This window comes from Triturus cristatus, chromosome 8 (assembly GCF_964204655.1).
Source record: "Triturus cristatus chromosome 8, aTriCri1.1, whole genome shotgun sequence".
Lineage (NCBI taxonomy): Eukaryota > Metazoa > Chordata > Amphibia > Caudata > Salamandridae > Triturus > Triturus cristatus.
Window position 1 is genome coordinate 889,654,621 of NC_140591.1, and position 14,268 is coordinate 889,668,888.

The 14,268-nt window shown below is 40.8% G+C and overlaps 1 long non-coding RNA gene across 2 annotated transcripts in view; it reads right to left on the reverse strand.

Annotated features, from left to right (window-relative positions):
- Positions 1–1,898, reverse strand: part of LOC146805222 (uncharacterized) — a 112,058-nt gene extending 110,160 nt beyond the window's left edge. Inside the window, exons 1-3 of one of the 2 annotated variants that reach the window (XR_014967436.1) lie at positions 1,823–1,890; positions 1,564–1,655; positions 829–1,458 (exon numbers count right to left, since the gene is read on the reverse strand). This is a non-coding gene — a long non-coding RNA (uncharacterized LOC146805222). Of the gene's footprint in view, positions 1–828; positions 1,459–1,563; positions 1,656–1,822 lie in introns of those variants that run through there. The other variant, XR_014967437.1, reaches the window with a different exon arrangement.
- Positions 1,899–14,268: the final 12,370 nt, after the last annotated feature.

The following is a 14,268-nucleotide window of genomic DNA, read 5'->3' on the forward strand; positions in this document are numbered from 1 at the left end:
TGGACCATTAGCTACCTGTGTTGTACCTATCTGTATGTGAGAGAGAACTGTGTGATTTTTTTTTTGCTGCTGCCACCTGTCCTTAATTTATTTAGGTTAGGGAAGACTGTGCTGCGGCCTGTCCATGTTGTAGCTTTATTGTTTTGTGAAGATTGGTATAAAACATTTCCGCTCCACATAATAAAAAAGATCCAGAGTGCCAATGCTTGTTTTAATGCATGATGTGACTGAAAATTTGAACCCTCACAAAACATGTGAGCAGAGTTTACTTTTGGTTTTACATGTCAAACAAGTGGTTTTCGAAATGGAGTAGGCGACTTTGTAAAATTTGAAACAATAGCCGACAAGTGGATCTTATATAACACCTCCAGACTATTTTGGCATTTTAACCAACAGCACTTTGCATGCTTGGGTCTTGATCGTATAATAAGACCGTTAAAAGCAAAACACAAGCCCCCCAATGTAACATGCTGCTGCTGAACAAAAAACTGAATATGGTGTATATGTCATAGTGCCAAAGCGCAGTTGTGAAATGCAAAAAAAATGAGTTTCTGACTTTCTGTCATATTTGCTTGTAGGCTGGTCTCCCCAAAACCCATTTCACCCCCTTGAAAGTGACTCTATACTCTGCAGCCCGATTCATCCACAGGGACAAAAGAAATTACCACATGACCCCCAAGCTGATCTCTCTCTAATGGTTGCCATTTGAAGCAAGGGCCATCTACAAGACAGCCTGCATCACCCATAAAGTCCTGCACACTTCCACTCTCTTATCTGGCGGAAAACTCAAACTATCAGGTGGCTCCAGTCAATTGTGAAACACCAAAGTAATGCTTCTTGAACCCCTGTTCTCCAAAAGAGAACAACTGATGGCACAATCCTTCTCAGGAAAGGCAACAAGAATCTGCAACGCACTACTCCCAAACCGGTGCACAATTACCTTGCTGCCTAAATTCAAAAAGGACTTGAAAACATACATGCCCACATTGTAAAGCAGAAAATGGAAAACAAGGGAACTCTACTCACTATGGAACCAGGGCAATTGAATAATACAAGAAAACAACGGTTCCTGTGGAATGGTATATACATATATAGATATTGTGATGCACAATCGCGATAAAGGGTTTAGAATGATGTCAGAAAGAAAGGACCAAAAAGTCTAATTGAACACATATGTATGTATTACTCAAATAATATACAAAAAGATAGGCAGTTGTGCTAAGTGTCCCAAGTGCTACAAGAACCTTAAAGTCACGTGACACAGTGTGATAATATTTACAAGCTTTCAAGAATTAGTTCTACTGAAAATAACCATTTCTGAAATTTTCACAAAATATACACCGACTTTGTACAATAATAAGTGCTGAATCAGTGGTTCGCTTTCATCATTACTGTCGACGGCGTTTCGACCCTTTCTAGAATGTAGGGTCTCGTCAGGACCTATAATTGTGGGGACATCTGGGAAAGGAAGAGTAAAAACAATGTGAGGTGAGCATATGGCCCTTATACCAGCACAATTGTGGTGGATTAAATCATGTAGGCAAGAAGGATAGGTCAATGTACCTGAATTATCAATCGCTCAGCTTGAGTGAAGAAACTGTGCCAACCGTGGGTGAAGTAAAATAAAGATACTCACAGGGAGACCCAGCTGGGTTCTGGTGGTGTAAGGGATAGAGAAAGATAATTAAGGATTAGAGGGTCGTTGGGCTTCGGTTCAGAGAAACTACAGAAATGGTGCAAGGGAACAACGGAGTGTTGGCATCAAGGGTAACTCATATGCGTTAAGGATGTTTTCGCGCGCTCATGGTGTCGGGCCTCTTACCTAATTTTGGATGGAGTTCCATGGGGCACGTGCGATGCGTGCTAACAGCAAGTCTGCAGCCGTCTGCTTGCTGGAGGTCGATGACACAGAGCGGATGCTCGTGCTGACTTAAATAGTTCTCAGAGCAAAAAAACGTAACAGTACGCAGGCATCAGAATGATTGCAGCGACTCGGAGTTATCCAGTTTTCGGTGATGGAAGCCCAACAAAAGTGAAAAGAGGCCTAGCGGTGTGCTGACAATGTTAGGGGACAGGGAAAAATTAGAAGAGAGACGGACACGGTGTGTGTCCAAGCATATGAGTAGAGAGATCAAAGCGGTTGGCACAATGTATAGATTGTTGAGCAAAAGATGGTGAAAAGGCGGATATGGTGTGCATCTGGGATTAATATTACAGGGATAACAGCTGTGAACACACCTATATTGTTATATACGGGTAGCTGAGCAAAACACGGTAAACATAAAATTATGTTACACTTAGTGTTCTCATACAATTCGTCTGCAAAATCAAGTAATTGTCTAGAAAAAGCAGTGTTTGCCATAGGAGCCACATGAAAATCTGGACAAGACGGATTTGTAAACATACAAAGTTGTCAGTTAGTATTTACATAAATAATTGAGCAATGTACATTAGTACATTAGCCTAGTCTAGCAGCTACAGTGATTGTTAGTTAACAACATCATGGACAACTGTTATGTTGATGTACAGTAATTGGTCAACCGTACTACATCTGGCTATTACCATAAATATTTCAGACATATACATGGCGCGCGCGGGATCATAACTATGTGCTGGCATAATCGAGCATTACATAGAACACTGTACAATTGCTTACACATACAAAGTCGGTTCAAGGGTGGGGGAAGGTGTTGTGGCAGTTTCATGTTAATGTGGCCACAATGCTACGCCACTCTTCCGCAGAATTGAGTCCCTGGTCTATAGAATTAATTCTGTCTATCCAGTGACATTAACTCCTTTGCAAAATTTGTGTGATGTTTCCCCCTCTCTCAGGGACTGTGGCTATATCAATCACTTGCCACCTGATCATCGGCTGTGTGATGTTTTTCAAAGAAATGAGAAACCAGTGGGGCATTCACAAATGTCCGTCATATGCGACTCTGATGCTGCCCAATGCGGGCTTTGACTGGTTGTTGGGTTTGCCCGATGTGTGGTAGTCCGCAGGGACACCAAATGCAGTATACCACGTTACATGTGTTACAGTTTAAAAAAAACTTGAGGGTATGCGTGTAATTGCCATGTTTAAAGGTGTTGGTATTATTCGTGAAGGGGCAAGCTACACAATTACCGCATTTATGATGACCTTTTACCTCCGGTAATCCCCATGTGGATTCAAGCGTATTGCTTTTTCGTTTGGTAGTCTCGGTGGATGATCTGATAAGGTGGTCCTTTATGTTTTTACCTCGCTTTTAGGCGAACATGGGGACCTCCATTTGGGGGTCAATGCTTTTAATTATGTTCCAATTCTTGGTAATTAAATTGCGAACTTTGTTATTGTGTACCCCGAAGGTGGTGACGCAAACTATTCTGTTGAGCGGTGCTTTCTCTTTGATGGTAAGAAGTTCCTCTCTAGGGCAATACCAAGCCCGTTGCATGGATTTCTTGACAATTCTATTGGGATAGCCTCTGGCTACTAGTTTGGCTTTAAGTATTTCTGCCTCTCGCATATTGTCCTCTTTGCGTGTGCAGTTTCGACGTACGTGTAAGAACTGACCGAAGGGTAACCCTTCTTTTAGTGCCCGAGGGTGATGGCTTCTATAGGCTAATAGCGTGTTTCTTTCAGTGGGTTTCCTATGAAGCGAGGTGTATAATGTCCCCTCTGCATGTTGGATGTTCAGGTCTAAAAAGGCTATGGTGGATTTGTGTAAAGTGGCAGTAAAAGATAAGTGTGTCTGAATATTGTTGAGATATACTACAAAGTCATTGAATTCCGTCTCACTGCCACACCAGATGGGAAAAATGTTGTCTATATACCTGTGCCAGCATTTGATGTTTGAGCGTTGGCAATTTGTGATGTTAAGGGCATATGTCTGTTCTATGTGGTCCATATAAATATTCGCCTGATTTGGTGCGAAAACTGCACCCATGCTAGTGCCGGAGCACTGTTGGTAGTACTCCCCTCCTGACACAAAGTAGTTGGTTTGTAAAGCAACCCGTAGTTGTGGAATTATAAAGGAGGTGGGTACCTGGATGGATCTGGGTCTGGATTCTAGTAGCTTCTCTATAACTAGGATACTCTCATTTTGAGGGATATTAGTATATAGAGACGAGATGTCTAGTGTGGCCAACCAATCAGTGGCAATATTGTAGGGCAAGCCATCTACCAGATTGATCATGTGCATGGTGTCTCTGACGTAACTTTCTTGAATAGGTACGAACTCCTTGATGAAGAAATCTATTTATCTGCCAATGGGTTCCAGGATGGAACCACACCCTGACAGAATAAGTCTCCCTGGAGGATTGGTAGTGCTTTTGTGTACCTTGGGTAAGGTGTATAGTACTGAGTTTCTGGGATTTTCCGCATTGAGAGATTCAAATTCCTTCTTATTTATATAGCCTTCGTTGAGACATCTGTAGTTATGCGAAGTATCTCACTTCTGATCCCTGATAGGGGGTTGTGGTTTAACTTTTTGTAATGCTTTTCCTCATTTATTTGTTTGTTAATCTCTGTGTCATATTCTTTGCGTTCTTGAATCACAATACCACCCCCTTTGTCAGCAGGTTTTAGTATTATGGATTTGTCATTTTTCAAAGAATTGAGGGCTTGCCGCTCTTGCAATGTAATGTTATATGGTATGAATTGTCCAGTGTGTTTTAGGGTATCTAGGCTGGTGAGAACTAGCTTCTCAAAGGTGAGGAGTTCGAGTGGCATCATGCCATTTGTGGGATAGAAAGTAGACGGTGGTCTCTAGCCCGTCACAGATTCTTGTGTTATATGTTCTCTGTCTTTAAAGAAACATTTTACCTGTATTTTTCTGAAGAACTGTAACAGTTCTGCTTTTAAAGTGAAAAAAAATGGTTCTTTCTGTGATAACAAATGATAATCCTTTGCTCAGTAGAGATATTTCAGAGGAAGACAGTACATGTTTAGACAGATTAAAGATCGGGATGACCTCCATATTGCTTGTACTTTGCTCTAGTATGGTTGTGGGCCCAACTGATAGTGTTTGTTCCTGCTTTGTGTCTCCCCTGGGTATTGATACCAAGTTTTCCTTTTTGCTTTGCCACCTTGGTCTAAAAAAGGCTGACCAGGGTGGTTGTCTGAACGGCTGGGACCTGGTTGTGCGTCCAAGTCACTTGAACCACCTGAGGATTCAGAGAAAGTGATGGGTTGGTTTCTCCTAAATCTACCCCAAGTGTTCTGTCTGTTCTGATTTGCCAAAGTTGTATGGTAGTCGTCCACTCTGAGGTAAGGATATGCCCTCTCTTTTGAGAAATGTTTTATATCCTTTGTCACCTTATCGGCCTTCTTAATTAGTTAAAAGAAATTGAATTCCTCTATGGTTTTATTAAGCTTGTCTATAGCAGGCAAGTGGGAGTTTAAAAAAAATAGTAGGGAGAATGCATTTTCCCGACTCACTCATATTGAAACAGAGGCAATCTACCTGAATCAGGTATACTGGTATGTATGGTGACAGACAATAAGCATTTAAATTTTGCCATTTTAGTAACAGCACAAACAAAACCTGAGCTCTAAAGTCTGTGTTTGTATGCGCTGTGTAAAACTGACAAAAATAAAATGTCGAGGCCTGTCACATGCTTTAATTTCCCCTTCCATGAAGTAAGGACAAAGTGTTTGTTAACAATTAAAAATACGATGATGATGTACACTACGATATCTGTACGTATAACAACTAATTTGCATCTCACTTCTTAAATTCACTCGCTATGACCTACTCCTCAACCACAAGTCAGAAATACCTGGTCAGGCAAGCACTGCGACCTAGGCCTGAAGCAACTGATTGACAGATCACAAGTGGGGAGATACGTAACCCTTAGACAAATGAGGGAATAGGAAAACCCTGATCAATCCCACAGATATAAACACCACCAGAACGCCAATACTGCTATCTTTTGAATCCATTACTTATGGAGGTAACACATGGACCAACTCAATGTGACACCAAGATTCATTTGATTCTCTTTTTAATATTTTTATTATTTGTTATTATTTTTTCATTCATGTATCAAAAAAGTTTCAACAATTTTCATATAACAAATTTACCAACCACACCCACCGTTTTACACAATTTACACGTAAAAATCAATTTCAAAACATCAAAATGTACATGACCAAAACACAACGTATAACATAAAATAATTCATGACATACTCTTTAACAAGGACAAAACACATACAGATACATTTGAATATAAACATAAGACAAAATCACCTTTAGCACATTTTGAAAATTGGCTTTCTGAGCTTTACATTTGAACCCAACAGTGCACTATTCTAAATGAACCCACTGTACAACAAGCATCACAATACATTCACTTGAATTTTTTAGAAGAAAATTATTATTTTCTATGCTTGAACATAACCAGGGGTGACTCTCTTTTCGCTGCACTTGTTTGGTAAAATGTGTGGTCAATCCCACAGATAGGCAGCAATACCACAATGGACTCAGGAGATTGGCCCCAATAAAACACGTTTGGCTGGAGGGGAGCCCGTTCCCAAAAACATCATAAAGTCAGATGCCACACTTACTTAGGAACACACAGACATACAGAACACAGCCTGCACATTACTTGCAATGATCACGTGTTCTCCATGCTGGACATCTGGACACGTACCCACTGGCCCTGCATTGTGACCACGTCAAGGCCCACCTGCGCTTCTTATCAAAAGACCAGATTTATTACCCCTTGACTAGGCCCAGATTTCTGTCCCTGAAGGAATGTACAACTGATTTTTGACACCTCATGTAGTGTATAAAATGATGGCCAAAACCCATGTGCTTTGAGACAGTCTTCTGACCCCCAACTCTGTTGCCTGCTCTCCCGGAAGCTGCATTTAATTATACCAATTGTTCCTGTTTTCCCAAACGCCTCTTCTCTTTCATGTTTTTAAAGTAAACTTATATTCAAGCAACACGTTAACCTTTGATGCTAGATGTAATTCTTGGAGGGGAGCTTGGAGCGTGAATGACAGACATCAACATTTTATTTTATTTGGTTGTTCCTCAAAACTCCGAATCGGGATTCTACATGCAGGAATCTGGAGGCGGGAGACTAGCCTTGAAATTTGTAGTCTCCCGCCTCATTCAGGAGGGTTGGCATGTATGCTGAAGGTAGAGGGACCTGGGAATCCAGATTTGCTTGGACAGTTGTTTGTCTGGGAGTCCGAATCTGCCGCCAGGCTGTAATCTTCAGCCTGAACCCAGATAATACCACACTAAATGTCAAAGCAGTTAAATTCCTCCAGATGGCCACTGCAAATTAGGGTTCTGCAAACACCCCTCTTGCTGCTGAACTTTGCCCTTAGAACTGTTCACCCCATTGTACAGTTCTGATTCAAAATTGGTCGTTTTGCACTTTGGACTCTGTACTTTCTCTGGCCCACCAAGATAAATGGCATGCAAAACACCCCTGCACAGCTGCCACTCAACATCTGCAGCAACCTTGGAACAATTGTATTGCTTTGTACCTGCCCTTTCCATAATTGCCAGGGTTTTTCAAATGAATGTTTTGTGGAACGCTCGGACTTAACATCTGAAGCAACCTTGGGACAATACTTTGTTGCCTTTGCATTCTGCACTTTAAATGTCTGCTCTAAAAAAAATGTTATGTGGATTGCTCGGGTCAATCATAACTGACACTGTTAAAAATACTGCTTCAGCACTTTGCACTTTCTCCTGCACTCTTTGTTTTTATAACAGTTGCTTTTGTTTTATATTGCTGTTCTGAACCTATGTCAATGAGATGCATGCTTGTTAAGGTTTTAATTAACTGTACAATAAATTGTTACATTATGTAATTTGTGTCCTTTAGTGCCTTGGTATGCTACGTTGGTTGAGCGATGTCTTTTAAGTCATCTCCGCCCCTCTGTGATGTGAATTTGTAGTCCTACTTCTATTTTTATGAAATTTCCGGGTTTTTCGTTTTAGAAATCTAGTCACCACACCTGAAACCCTCTCTCTTCCAAACGGTATTTAGCCAAAGCACTGTAATCAACTCTTGGCACAGACCTCTATACTACCTCGACCTAGTTATAGCTATATACTAATTCAACCTTTTTACGGACATTTACTATTTGTGCACTCTGTATTTTACCTCCTTTACGGAATTATACTTTTTGTACACTTGTATACCACCTCAGCCCTGATATGGCATTTGCATATTCTGTTTTATGAAACGATCTACCTAGTTGTACATTTAATTCTGTAATTACTTATAACACTATAGTTAATCTTAAACCATCTGTAAATTAAATGCAACTGATTGAGCAGGGTTTTTTCAAAATAAAACCTGCTCGGAGAAAAGTTCTCATTGTGTGGAGTATTAACCAAAGTCGTGTGGAAAATTAGCGTGAAAAACTAAAAACGGGGAGAACAAGAAATTGAGCAAATGCATGCTGGAAAGACATTTGTGTTTCCAGTGCTTTTCTAGTAGGCCGTAAATGTGAATGATTAATGCAGAAATAACAGCCAAAAGAAAATATTGATAGAAGCCATGAGTTTTAAGAGAAACATTTTTCCTTTTCACTAACTGTTCAAAACTTTGTACATAACGTATAGAGAAATGCAAAGCATTAATAATGAAGTTTTGATTTAACCTGATAATTACTTATGTATTTGATTTTCCTAGAGAAAAAGCACACTTTACTGTTCTGAAGGGAAGGCCTCAAAAAGTCTTTTTAGGTTGAATTTGCATCTTAAAAAGGTAGGCTGCGAAGAAATGTATTTTGTCCTTCGAGAGTTCCTGTTGATGGCCATAGTTGTGTGGAGGAAGTAATGCATGTTATTAATGGAATTTCCCTTGCTAACCGGAGAAAATGTTCTTGTGGACATTCATGACAAAAGTTTTGATACAATACATCGGAGCGCTATGTGCAAGCAGCGGAAGAGATTATTGGTTTCCTCTGCTGAAGGACGATGACGATGGTTTCCTAAAGACAAAGGAACTGTTGAGAGTCAGGTGCACTGAAGTGGAGTGATCAGACACCCCCTGGCCTAATCCAATCACACTCGTGGATTTTTGTGTTTTGATACATGGGTGGTAGATCTTTAGTGAATAAGTGTTAGATTACTAGTGTTAGAATTTTTAAGGGGAGAGGCTTAGACTTTGCCTTTGCGAGAGGAGAGGGCCGTGTTGCTGTTTTCCTTACTTATCTAGATGGCTGTTGTTCTGCTGATCCTGACTCTTTAACTTTGCTCCTCATACCTTTGTGAGTATGCCCAGCTTACTCTTCCGGTCGGAGAGTGGATTTTTCTGACTACTAGCTTTTCGTGCTATAGTTATTCACAGGTTTGTATGATATTCTGAATTTGCATTGAACTTATTTGCAAATGGTCTTTTGTCTCTTTACCTATCCACTCATTCATGGCTCGTTGAGAGATGTTATTATAAATTACTGTATTGATGTCTATCTTGTGTGGTAATCTATGATTCAAGCTGTGTTGACTTGATGAGCATTCACAATTTATGAAAGTTAAATAAAAGCAAGTTGATAAGTAACCAGAGTTTGTCATTATTAATGTCATTGTATTATGGTGTTTGAATTATTTCCCTTGTTTGGTCCTCATAAGGTTAGGATACCGTCTATCCTTTGCCAATCCTTGACAACTCTAAAAGGTCCATCGGAGAGAGAGAACCACAAAAACATTATCAATATTGGTGACCTGTTCTGATATAATTGTTTTAAAATGACACAGCGGAAGGGAATGGTAGGTGTTCAAATTGGTTCATGATGGTAAAATCTGGCAAAGCCCCTTTCTGCTGCATCACAACGAAATGTATCTCCTGTAAAACGCTCTAGCACCTTTGGCTAATGTCTGAGTTAAATAAATACTCAAAAATGAATAAAATAGCCTTTGAGATGCCCATGTCAGCATCTCCTGCTAATGGACTAACAATAAAACTTCTTGGAAAACCAGTTCAGTAAAAGGAACTATTTACCAGATAAATGCCAGCATGAGCAAGTGCCTAGAGACACAGAGAAAAGAAAAATAATGACCTTCCAGCCTCGCTTTTCCTGCCCATCCTCAGGGGTTCGTGTGAGTTAGATGTCATTCATACAACACGTTGTGATGCTCTCTGCTGCAGACAAATGCTGCAGAGATTGCAGGTGTTGCACCTCAAGGGCCGCCGTTGGTACTGTGAAATACGCCTTTGCGACGCATATTGTCACATGTCTCGAAGGCGACTAGTGACTTAAAAATAAAAAAATATATATATATACAATAACAATCGGGTCCTTCCGGGATCCAAGCCCTCGTCAGGTGGTGCGTTGTCCGGCGAACCCACTGCCGGATAATCCAATTACTTCAAGAAACGAAAAACGCACTCTCAAAGGTCAGTCTTTTTTAATCATGAATCGCTACGCGTTTCGACACAACCTGTGTCTTGATCACACGATTACTTCTGGATTCTCGAACATACATATAGGTATATGTAAACATAGAAGAGGTGCTAACATGTTGCTCATTTAGGCTGCAAAGCGGCCGCCATTTCTAAACAGGTACAAACCTCGTACAATTAGATGAATATAACCTAGTATTCTTTGAGTTCAGACATTCAATCAGCTTGTTGCTTGTATGCAATTTACATATTGGATTATGTCATATTGTCGAGTATATGTAATACGTTTGTCCGCACTTAAATTTAGACAAAACATTCAATCAACTTTATCCATTGATAAACAGACAAAAGCTAAAAGTCAAGCCCCACTGTACATGCGCAATTCAGCGGACTAGTGCCGCATACGTTCCTATAGATGTGCAGGCATGCATGTAATGGTTTGCAAACTTCGAACTCAATTATAGGGATTTCTATACGGACTAGTGCCTCATATACAAACGTACCCATATGGACAGAATGCATAGCTCAATTGCCAAGTGGCAAGATAAAAGCCAAGAGCAGTTGGCACCTCTAAATACAACCACATGGTAGTTAGCAAAAGACCAAAGTCACGAGAGTATACTTGACATCACAGAAGAACTGAACTAATATACTGAAATAATATAAAAACTGTGAAATTCTTATCTCTAGGAGAGTGCGATGAAGTGTCATCCTCATGAAGAAAAGGGTAGGGAACCTGTGCCGTGTCGTGAAGAAGTGAATGGTCCCTTCCTTTCCTCCTGGATGGTGAGAGAAACATAGGTTAAAATTAGCTCTCGATTCATCATAAATCACATGACTAAACTAGTATATGTATATAAAACGATATCGGAGACATTCACTATTCATAAAATACATGTAAATTACATTTCAAAATACAGAATACAGATAGATATCGCAATACACGATTAAGTGTTCAATCATCATGTAAGTGTGTTGCAAGCTCCTCGTCCATATTGTGCCCCCCAGGGAACTTGGTTTCTAATTCCATTTGGATTCCCTCTTCCTCAGGGCCAGTTCTCTATTACCTCCTCTTTTGGAAACATGCACCTGTTCTAAGGCGAAGTACTTTAAAAGAGAGTTATTGGACTGGTGTACACCCTGGAAGTGTCGAGCAATGGGATAATTCTGGTCTTTGTTGGTTATGGCTCTAAGGTGTTCCTGTATCCGCTTTTTAACCATGCAAGTTGTACTCCCAACATACCAGAGTCCGCACGGACATTCCAAGACATACACTACATAGTTAGTGCTACATGTTAGGAACTGCGAGATAGTTTTATTCTGTCTTAATCCCGGGATCTTGAAATCCTTAACCATGTGGCTACATTTGCAGGCTTTGCAATGGCCACATGGATAGAACCCTTTGAGATCGAAGCGGTTCCTATTGGGTGTTTCTGTGATATCTCCTCTGACCAAAATATCTTTCAAATTCCTCCCTCTTCTATATGTTATTAGAGGTCTGTCACCAATGGTCCCACCAATGACAGAATCTGATTTCAAGATCCTCCAATTGTCAGCTAGCATTTTCTGGACCTGTTTGGATTCGTGATTGAATGTAGTTATCACTCTAGTTGGTATTTCTTCCTGGTCCTCCCTGGTGGAGTATTCCAAGGCTTGAGATCTGCTGATTCCACTGATCTTCTTTACTGCCTTGTTTAGTACCCATTCGGGGTACCCCCTTTCTCTGAATCTGCCTAGTACGATACCAAGTTCTTTCTTAAAGTCTTCCTCCGTGCTGCAATTTCTCCGTGCTCTAAGCACCTCCCCAAAGGGGATGCTCCATTTAAGTGGCTCTGGATGAGCACTGTTAGCATGGAGCAAGCTGTTCCCGGAAGTTTCCTTCCGGTGTAAGCTGGAAACCATTCTGCCCTCCTGTATAGAAATGGCAGTGTCTAGGAATTCGATTTTATTACTACTTATGTTAGCGGTAAGGTGTATATTATACTTGTTGTTGTTAAGTTTACTAATGAATTCCCTAGCTTCCTCTTCATTGCCCTTCCAAATGACGAAGAGATCGTCAATATACCTTAGCCACACCAAGACTTTTTCAAAGTCTGAGTCCATGTCACTGTTCGTATGGAGCTCCTCCTCCCACTTGCCCAGGAAGAGGTTCGCAAAACTAGGTGCGAAGCACGTACCCATGGCCGTGCCGCGGACCTGTTTGTAAATTTCACCATTAAATAGGAAGATGTTATTCTTCAAACATAGACCCATCATGTCAATTAACATATTGGTGTGATCAAGATAGCAGATATTTCTTGCTTTGAGAAAGTGGAGACATGCTTCAATGCCCTGGGTGTGGTCAATGATGGTATATAATGAACTCACATCCAGGGCAATGAGTAGATATTCATCTGCCCATGTGACATCAGAGATTTTGTTCAGAAAATCTTTCGTGCCTCATGCAAGGAACCCACGGATGCTTGAAGATTGGGCAAACAATTCGGCCCTGAGTTCCAAGAACATGCTTCTGATCCTCATTAAATACGCATGGGAAGACAGAGAGGAAATAATCAAAGAATTGGAAGCGATCAATGACGATTTCAAAAAGAGTACCGACCAGGAGGAGATCAAAAAATTCAAAGAAGACTTGGTGAACAGACTTAAGAGATATGAAGATGATATCAAATCACGGAAACAAAGAAAGCTGCATAGAGATTGTGCGGACTACGAGAGCGGTCGCATCCTAACGTATAGCCAGAAATATGATCATCTCTATAAGCAGAAAGACAACCAAGGAAACACCTCTGAAAATGTTGAACCAGTAACCGAAACACCGACAACAGAAGATTCGGACACAGAACTCTCAGATACAACAGCCAGTACTTCCTCTGAAGTTGAGATAACAAGTAAACCTGCGTCTTTTTTAGACGAATTTCGCGTCATGAGGACCAGACGACAGAAGGAAGATACCCAATCGACCACTCCGAAGAGAGGACGGGGACGTGGCCGAGGGCAAGGAAGAGGAAGAGGAAGAGGCAGGGGCGGTCCAAGCAGAGGAGACTCAGGCTCCGACAAAGGAGAAATAAGCAAGGCACTCATGGGAACCAAAAGAGGAGGCCAAAGGAAAATATACTAATTATGGATGAGGAAATGGTAAATAGAACAATTATCAATCTTTCCTCTAGATTCCTTACACCCATGGAAAAAACAACGCTATGCTTAGGCTTAACTTACTGCCCCACTGAGTTGTATAATTATGCTAACACCAGAGTGGATATTTTTAAGTTCGTAAGAAAACTTAAATTAAAAAAATGGCATAGCCTAAGGAACGCCAGACCACCTGAAAACAGTGATCAACAATTGGATATCTGGTCGCAACCGAATCTCAATGTTGGTGATGCAGATGTCCTAGAAACTATGTATGATCTAGCAGAGCCTGCTATGGGCACTGGGTGGTCCCAGGATTCAGAAGATCTGGAGGGTGTCAATACTCATAGGGCAGCGTGCACTACGTTTAAACCCAGATCCGTTTTCTTTCCGACTTTGCCACACGACTCAATAGACACCTTTCAGGAAGTGGTAACGAAGGAAATGATTAAGCACAAACACAGACTAGGTACACGTCAGAATTATGACTGTAATCTTTCCAATCAGCAAAGAACCTTTATCCTTTCTCTAGCACAAGACAGCAGTATGGTAATCAGACCCTCCGACAAGGGAGGCAATATTGTCTTGTGGGACAAACGTATGTACGTTGATGAAGCACTAAAACAACTTTCAGATGCGAACTTTTATTGTAAATGTACCACTGATGTATATAATGACAGCATAAATAACACATGGGACAAACTAGCTAATTGGCAAAAAGAAGGACTCATCACATGGCAGGAATACTGTTTTCTAAAAAAAGATTTCCCCAAACTAC